This window comes from Balaenoptera physalus (genome assembly GCF_965194825.1).
Source record: "Balaenoptera physalus genome assembly, chromosome: 16".
Classification (NCBI taxonomy): domain Eukaryota; kingdom Metazoa; phylum Chordata; class Mammalia; order Artiodactyla; family Balaenopteridae; genus Balaenoptera; species Balaenoptera physalus.
Window position 1 is genome coordinate 15,061,906 of NC_138898.1, and position 9,437 is coordinate 15,071,342.

Below are 9,437 nucleotides of genomic sequence, written 5' to 3' on the forward strand. Positions count from 1 at the left end.
CCCTGGGCCTGCAGCAGCAGAACACAGAGAAGCAGGATAGGCAGCAGAGCCTGGGTTCGCATGACTCTGCCCAGAGTGGGGAGCTCTCTATCTGGCCCAGACTCCCCTGTAGAGCTGAGTGTGGAGAGTGAAGGAAAGAAAGAAGAGGTGATCCTGGGCTCCTCCCTGCCTCTGCTAGCCAAGCCAGGGCAGAGCAAGGAGTCCTTGTTTCCTCCCCTTGCCTGCCCCTCACCATGGCCCATTCATGTGAGACCTGGGCTTCTGCAGCGACGACTCCTCCTCTCACATAGCTAACCCTCTCCTTTTTTATTTTTTTTAAAGGTGTAGGCTTATTTATTTATTTATTTTTGGTTGTGTTGGGTCTTCGTTTCTGTGCGAGGGCTTTCTCTAGTTGTGGCAAGTGGGGGCCACTCTTCTTCGCAGTGCATGGGCCTCTCACTGTCGCGGCCTCTCTTGTTGCAGGGCACAGGCTCCAGACGTGCAGGCTCAGTAGTTGTGGCTCACGGGCCTAGTTGCTCCGCGGCATGTGGGATCTTCCCAGACCAGGGCTCGAGCCCGTGTCCCCTGCATTGGCAGGCAGATTCTCAACCACTGCGCCACCAGGGAAGCCCCCTAACCCTCTCCTTTTGCAAACAGAATTTTTGTTTGCTGAAAGATGTAATCTATTTCTATTTTCTAGTTACAAAATAATTTATAGAAAAGGGAAAAATGAAAAAGAATATTAAAAAAGGTGGTCATCTCACTGCCTAAAATTAACATGAGCCCTGTTGTACTAGCTTTCTAGTTTCTTTGCATATTTACTATACGCGATTTTTTGTTTTCTCACGTTTTGAATCACCCACCTTTTGTGACCCATCTTGTCCACACTCCATGAATCGTATAAATATTTCACAAAATGTGGTTTCTCATAATTGCACTGTCCTCACTTAAAATAAATGCCTGTTCAGTATCAAAATCTATACACACTGTATCTATGAGGAAGGGAAGCAAATTCTGCACACTATTTATAACCAGTATGGTAAATCCTTCAAAAAATTCAAGAGAATTTAAAATATTAATGCTGAATTGTTGTTCATAACTGAAAATAATATATAATTGTTAGTAATCAAAAGTCCTCAAAGATTGTTTTACTTTGTTAAGATTTTAAAAGCATAGTTCTTAATAAAAAATGTATCTTGTTTCTTTAGTGTTAAAAAATGCCTATTGTCAAACATCTGTATTATACTAGTTACTGATTATCTAGACAATATCCTGTTGAACATTTTATTCATGAAACCTTGAGTTTTTTAGAGTAAAGTAATTTGTGGTGGAATCTGTGGGTGAAAAAGTAAGTAGGTAATTTAAGTGTATATTGTGTGTATATATATATATATATATACACACACACACACACACACATACACACACACACACATGCACACACACAGCTATCCCCAGAAACCAAGGGGATATCCCCAGAAATACATATACATATATTTGTATGTATACACACATACACACACACACATAGAGAGACAGCTCAACAGAGCTGTTTTTCTAAATTCTGCACAGCTTTCTGCAAACCCATGTGCATGATCCAGAACCAAGAGTGGCAGGAATCCTGGGCAGAACCTCCCTGGCACTCGTCAGAGACTGTACTCCTTAAACAGGCCATTAAGGATTCCCAATATCCGGGCTAGATACAGAGCATGAGGCTGTGATTCTCCTGCATGAAACATCATTTTCCTGCCATAGAAACCAATGTCTTGGGAACCTGTAACCCAAGCATTTTAGGTTTGGCACCATTTGCAGTCCCCATCGAAGTTCCCTTCAGTTGGCTCCCACACCTTTGTATCCAGGTGCCCAAATTCTGCCTTTTGTCTCTGTACTGGTTCACCCTCAGCAAAATCCCCAGAATCTTGGCATGTATTTACACCACTCAATGCACCCAACAGATCCTGGGAAAAGTCACTCATATATGGACATCTCCTATCACTGTACAGAATATTCCAGTAGACAGGGTTTGGGAGGAGGAGGTCTATTCTTTGGGGGTCCCTGGCCCTTGCCCACTTGACTCTTTTTTCTAATGAACTCCAAATCATATGTACATGTGCTCAATATAATGCACTTCTCTGATATTTGTGAACAAATCTCCCCACTCCTCAACTCACAAACCTGGACCAAGATCTCAGTGCTAGATTTGATCACTTCAAATCTATCTTTTCTAAAGTGGTCATCTATCATTTCTAAAGTGTTTCTTATTCAGTCTCTATTTATCCAATAAAAGCCATAGGCCATTCGGTGGGAGATGATGTTGTGCCTTAATCAGCAAAGGACAATCAATACACAGAAGGATTAAACAGCACCCACAAGTCAAAGGAAAACAGACATACAGACTGTCCTCCACTCACTACCTGTGGATGAACCCAGATGCATCAGATAAAGACTCTAGACTTGAGTCTGTTGGGGGTGGCCAGAGCTGCAATCCAGGTACACAGTGTTCCTCCTGGCTTAGTAGGAGATATTGCTCACATCAAAGAAAATCCAGGACTTCTGGTTGGGTGAGTATCAAAGAGTCTGCGATATGACCACTATGTTCCTGAGTGGGAATGAAAGATTGGCCGCAAAAAAATCACCTTTAAGTTCTCAGCCTTTGAACTTGCTTTTTCTCCTCTCCTGCCCCCTGTTCCAGGCCACAACACCCCCCCCCCCCGCCACAGGCCCCTACCTCCCCCAGTAGGAAGAGGCCAGATAAAAAGGTGTCAGCCTGTTACTACAGACACTCAACTCAGACACTTTCAGAGGTAGGTGGGAGTAAGGGTCTTGAGGCATGAGCTTTTACTTGTGGCTTGCTTGGATGAGTTCCCTGCCCGGGTGGCATCAACACTATTCCTGCGAGGTGAGGATTATTCCCTGTTATTCAAATAAGAAAATTGAGAGAGAGGTGACGGGAACTGTCTGAAGTGCCATAGGAATAAGGGGCAGAGATTAAACAAGATACCAGCATTCCTGACTCAAAATCCACTACTCTCTCCTTTAACATCTGGAAAGCCCAGCATCCTGAATTTGGGGGAGGGGGGCAATAGGTCTGTGTCCTTGTGATGCCTAGCGACCTTTTCATCATCATACACCCTATGTCAGGATGGCCAAAGAATTCACCCAGACCTCTGTATGTGAGTGGTACTCAGCCTGGGCAGGATGATGTTTTTCTACCCTGGGATCATTTAGTGTACCTGAGGTGTGCAAAGAAGGGTATTGGGCATCTCCAGGATCCTGAACACCCTTTAGGGGTAAGTGAGAAACTCAGAAAACCAGACTAAGAGTGATGCCTTTTAAATGAACAGATCTCAAAGCTCTGGAAAACTTGGGTCTCTAATGGGGTTTCTGAATACAAATAAACAGCTTCATAGGACACAGGGCTTTGGATTTATTGTGTGTCTGTCACTGGGTGCCAGACTTCCTCCTTCTGTGTGCAAAAGGCAGGTGTCAGGAATCCAGAGGCCCATCCCAATCCGTGCGCATCTTCACCCAGTTACCTCATACCTCATACCCCTGCCAGTAAGTGGATAACAGAGCATCTGCCTTACACATCTGTCTTGCTATGTGCTGGTGCCTTCAGAGGATCAGAATAACACTCTGAGCCAGGCTCAAGGACTGGGAATTCTACTACTGCTAGCTGGCTTTCCGGTGCAAAAAATGTGAGTGATTTACAGGATTTCTGGAAGCCCAATGTGTTCAAAGATATTTCTCCTTTGGCCTAGAGCTTCATCAATTAAGTTGTATCCTTCGGTATAAACATTGCCCAATGGTCAATGAGTCAGTAGGTGAACTTAGCAATTCTCCTTCACCAAGCCATGCTGAAGCAAGCTGGCAAGAATGTGGGTTCTAAAAGGAGAAGGTTGGAGCGCAGATATAAGCAGCTGAGTGGAAGCCCCCAAACATCTGATCTTTTACCTTTTAAGGGCTGTTCTCCTTTTCTTACTCTTATCTCCTTCTCTTACTCTTGTCTCTCCTTGAATCTCCTAAATCCAATTTGCCTCAAAGACAGGAGGTAGAGACACATACATTTGATGTCTTGTTGGTGGAAATACAACCCAACCCTTAGTGAGAAAACGGGGCAGCAATTATTCAAAGCCTGAAACGGACAACATCTTTTGCCCAGCAATCGTTTTCTATTGATCCACACTAAAAAAAATAATAATCTATGTGACAAAGCTTTAGCTGGAAGGAGGTTCATCAGGACATTTATATAACAAAAATAAATTGGAAATATTTGGGTCTTCATGATATGGGGAATGATCATAATATTTATCATTGGATTGTTGGCATGACTTGTGTAATGTGATCATATTTTTTTTGGTCTCCCTTGTTCTGTTAGACATTATTCAGGATAGCTAGTTATTTCCTTGCTTCTTCAGGAAAACTTAGGTAGGTCCCCACAACTTCTGTGACTTCAGTCACAAAACATCTTCTCAACCTAATAATTAAAATGTGCAGGCCCATGAAATTAGCCACAACTTCATAAATTGTTTAGAACTGTGGACCCTCCTTTTTCTCAGAGGCTCCAGTTATGGAAGAGAATGTGGCCAACATTTTTCTCTTGAGCTCTTTGTGATTCTGTTCCTTCACCTCCAACTGGCTTAAAAAATTTCTGGCTCCTGGGTGGTAGAGGGAGGAAGCACCAATAAGAGAGAGTGGGAGTTCTTACACAATAGATGTGATCACAGGCTGGCGTTTCTTTCCCCCTTCCTCCCTTCCTCTCTTTCTTTCTTCCTCCCTTCCTCTCTTTCTTTCTTTCTTTCTTTCTCTTTCCTCCCTCCCTCCCTCCTTCCCTTCTTTCTTCCTTTAAGAAATGTTTTCCCCATTTTTCTTTTCTTCTTCTTCTTCTTCTAATATTTTATTTTATTTTATTTTATTTGGCCACACCGTGCGGCATGTGGGATCTTAGTTCCCCAACAAGGGATCGAACCCAGGCCCTCTGCAGTGGAAAAGTGGAGTCTTAACCACTGGACCGCCAGGGAAGTCCCCTGGTCCTCTTTCATGGGAGATTTCAAGGGTTCATTGGAGACACAAAATGGCATCAGGCCATTTACAATTCAGTTACTTCCCAAACTGTAGCCCTCTTCTCTGCTACTACAGGTCACGTTAGCCAAATTCCCCACCCTTCAGAGTCTTTAGTCAGGACTCGAACACAAGTCTATGGTGTCCCTGCAAACTTTTGGGGACACACCGTAAGCTCTGAGTAGTATCCACAGAGCATATTCTCCCAACTTGGAATTAGAAGGCAATATCTCTACTTTCCTTGGCAAAGCTTTTGACTAATAACATCTCCTTCAAAATCCTCTCTTATAACTCCTTCAACTTGGGATCATCTATGTAGAGGAAAGTTTATTAAAAATTTTTTTTTAATTTTTACTTTTTAAAAAATTTTATTAAATTTTGTTGGAGTATAGTTGCTTCACAATGTTGTGTGAAAGTTTTGTTTTTAAGTTTAAGTTTGGTTAGCTATTTTTCTCAAGTCCTGCTGAGTAATCTATCTCATCCACTCTGTCTTAAGGTCTCAACTAAAACTTCCATTATATCATCCTGTTACCTATGTTCTTAATTAGCAAATCAGGACACTTCATGTGTTCTACTCTTCCAATTTCATAAAAATAATGACTACAACATGAAAGTATACACGTATACGGTTATCTCTGGGTGGTGGAATTATTAATGCTTATTCATTTCCTCTTTGTATTTAAAAAATGATACAACCTGAAGATTTATTGCTTTTTGATCAGAAAAAAAACCAATGTGTTTTTAAAAGAAATAGCTTTGTAAAGGAAGGGGTACATAATGTGAGATGGGGAAGAAGCCCGGGGAAGCCAATGGCTAGCTTGCTATATAGGTAGGTGCCAGTGGGTGGAAAGGGAAAGTAGGAGAAAGAATAACACAGTATTCACTAGCACTTTCTCTTTCTTTCCTACCCTATTCCCCTTAATTCCTTCTCTACTTTTAGCAGCATCGAGAAAAGACCTGTCTTCTGCCAAAACTTAACCCAAACACACGCAGAAACTACCATGAAGCTCTGGGCTCTCCTCCTCATCATGCTCACCTGTGAGGTTGTGATGCTTCTGCCCGCGCTGGGAGGCCTCAAGCACAAACCTTTCTGTAGGTGATGGGGCAAGGGAGGAAGGTGCTCTGCCCAGGCCTGGGATGTCTGCCACAACCGATTCAGGGCCTACCTTTCTAGGATCACCCTTTAAAGGACCAGAAACTTCTTTTAAGTGGAGACATCCAAGAAAGATTAGGTTGAATGTTCCCAATCTGGCATCGTTTCAAGCTTCCTCTCCCAGTTCTGAAAGCAATAGTGGGTACATCGAGAGGGAATGTAGCTTTTGCCCACATTCCATAAGCTAGCAGGAAACAATATTTGCCAATGTCAGACCACCTTGGGTAGAGGAAACACCAACACAGAACTTCCCTCTGAGCCCATATTTTCAGAATCTCTGTGCCTGATCTGAGTGAGCCTTTGATGAATACCAAAAAGATAATATTTAGCACAGTCGTTTAGTTTGAGGGGAAGAATCTTTTAGAATATAAAAAAATGGAAAAGACAAATAAGGGGTCCTTATGAGTGAAAGTTTGGGGGTCATACGATAAGAAAATGGGATAATGAAGTGACCTCAAGGGAGGATTATGGGCCAGTGAAAGATGTGGCATTTGGGGAGAGGCTGAGTGCTTAGGTGGTATCATCAGGGAAGTGAATAGAAAGAGGAAAAAGTAGGTTCCTATTCTCCCCTGGCTCAGTTTTCCAATCTGAAAATTGGGTATGGCAATTGGAACTAGAAAATATTGCAGACCCTGAAATCTAAAGTTATATGGGAACGGACTTGGTGAGGCGGTGTCATCTGTGATGGGGTTGTCCTAGGTCCCATCTTTAGGGAACTTAGAGAGAACCCAAAGACCTGCAATGCTGTGGGAACATGTGGAAAGAGGGAAGTCATGTCATGTCAGGATGGTCTTCCGTAAAAAAGACACTGGCTAGAATTCACAGAAGGGATTCTCCTCAAAAGCAGAAAAATACTTTGTTGCTTAGAGCTCAGGGCTTTTTAAGCTTGAGAAGGGTCTCTTCTCTAAGTTGTGGGTGGATAGACACTGCCAAATTCTACCGTCTCAATTCCAGCTGAACTAAGAGATATTGACCAGTGCTGGGTACAGCCTTCATCATTAACGTATTGTTTAAAAAGGTGCACTAAAGCAAAGGGATGTTCCTTTCCAAATCATACATGCTGCTGGACCTACTGTGGCGACATCTGCTTGGACAATGAGTGAGTTGTTTGGGGTGGGAAGGTTGGGCCTGGGGATGCTTCCTCACTGCTCCCCACCCTCGTTCAGAAGTTATGGCCTGGAACAGAAGACATAGTCACCTCAATCCTGGTCACAGAAATAGGCAGCATAAGGCAACACCCTCCTGCCTCCACACCTAAGCTGCCACTCACTGTAAATTAAACCAAGATACCAGCATGGGAACCTCCACATTTCTTTTCACTCTCATTCAATTCCCCCCCAAACATCACCCATCAGTTTGTTCATCCCTTCTTTGTCCAAGGTCCCAATTATTGCCTCCTTAGTCTGGCCTCTCCACTGGCCCCTTATCTCAGCCAAGCCCAAGAAGACCCAGTCTCTACCTGTCTGCTCAATTGGCAAATCTCTTGAGAGAAATTGATTAAAAGTGGGTAACTCCTGGGAATTCCCTGGTGGTCTAGTGGTTAGGACTCTGTGCTCTCACTGCTGAGGGCCTGGGTTCAATCCCTGGTCGGGGAACAAAGATTCCACAAGCTGCATTGTGTGGCAAACAAACAAACAAACAAACAAACAAAAAAACAAGTGGGTAACTCCTGATCTTACAGGAAGAATTCCTGTTCCCATTAACTGTGGCTAAGGGTGCTATTAAGTTTGGGAGTGGATGTCCCCCAGGGTTCCCTGACTTTTAACCACTTAACTTTTCTCTTCCAGAGAACCCTTTAAATTCATGCTAAAACCCTAGATTCTAGCTGACCCCCGACTAGTGTGGGCTGGAGGTTGACTGTGTGGTCAAGAAGAGGGCTGCCTTGTTCTCTGTCGGGAAACCCACTCGCTCCAGCTCAGGACCTCTTTGTTCTCTCCTTGACCTCTCTATCCTGAGAAGGCTCAAGTCTTTGCCAAATAAACTGATCCACCAACCTGAGGGCTCTGTATTTTTTGGTACTTCCTCCCTGTAACTTCATTTCTTTCATTATAATCCCCAACAGCCTCCAAAGTGTTTCCCATCCCATCACGGGCACAGGCATCCAACTCTGCCTTCCAGTTAGAACAATGTATTAGTCAGGTACGCTCATGGCTGTAGCAAAAATACAGAGATTTATAAAAATCTCATGGGGTTAACACAGTAAAAGTTTATCCTTATTCACAATACATTTCCCTGAGGGTGATCAGTGAACAGCCACCCATGTCATGATTCAAGGACCCTGGCTCCTCCCATCTATAGCTCCACTGTCTCCTAGGACCTCTTCTGCATCCAGCCAGTAGCTGGGAGAGGAAAGGTAGCACAGAGGCTCAAACAGAAGGGCCAGGCATAGAAGTGGGGTTTACTATTTCTCTCCACATCCTATTTGCCATAATGTAGTCATATGGTCCCACCTATTTGCAAAGAAGACTAAGAAATCTAGTCTAGTTTTATGTCCAATAAGAACAGGAAAGGGGATTTGGTGAACACACGGCAGTCTCTGACCTGCCTATTTATGCAAAGCCAGACTCCTTAAGTAAGACCCAGGACCCTGGCCTCCACATCACTCTGTCCCATGGAACAAGCACGCGCTGGTAAGAAGCTAGCATCTACTGTCATTATGGAAAGAGTTCCTGACCTCAAGGCGGGTACTCAGAGCTTCCAGAATGATTCCTCCTTCTGCCAAACCTAGTATCCTCTTATTTCTGCCGGGTCAGTTTTGTCTGCCTGTCAGTTTTACCTGGGTAATATTACTCATATCCTGAGATTTCAGGTAATACAAGGCAGGCTTTCCTGCCCATATTGTTTCCCCGAATTATATCTGAATTTCTACCATTTGTCATCAGTATCTTGAAGATCATTTAAAAAATACAACTTCTCCTGGATGAGGGGTACCTACTATATATCCAGGCTTGTGCCTCTTCCTGGTCCAGATGACAAGATATTCTCACTTAGATGGATGAGTCAGTCTAAGTTGATAGCTGAGTCATGCCTATCAATTTACAGCCTGAAGAAAGGCTCAGGAATGTGATATAGCAAAGCCCAAGGCCAGGCAAGAGACTAAGTCCTAGTAGAACACTGGTTAGTGCCTTAGAGCTCAGAATAATGAAAAGGGACAATGGCTCAGGGGCTCAGGTAAACATCCTTCAGGAGTGGGGCTCCAGGCTCCCCACTATGGAGTGCCACTGGGGATTTCCCTTCACCATTA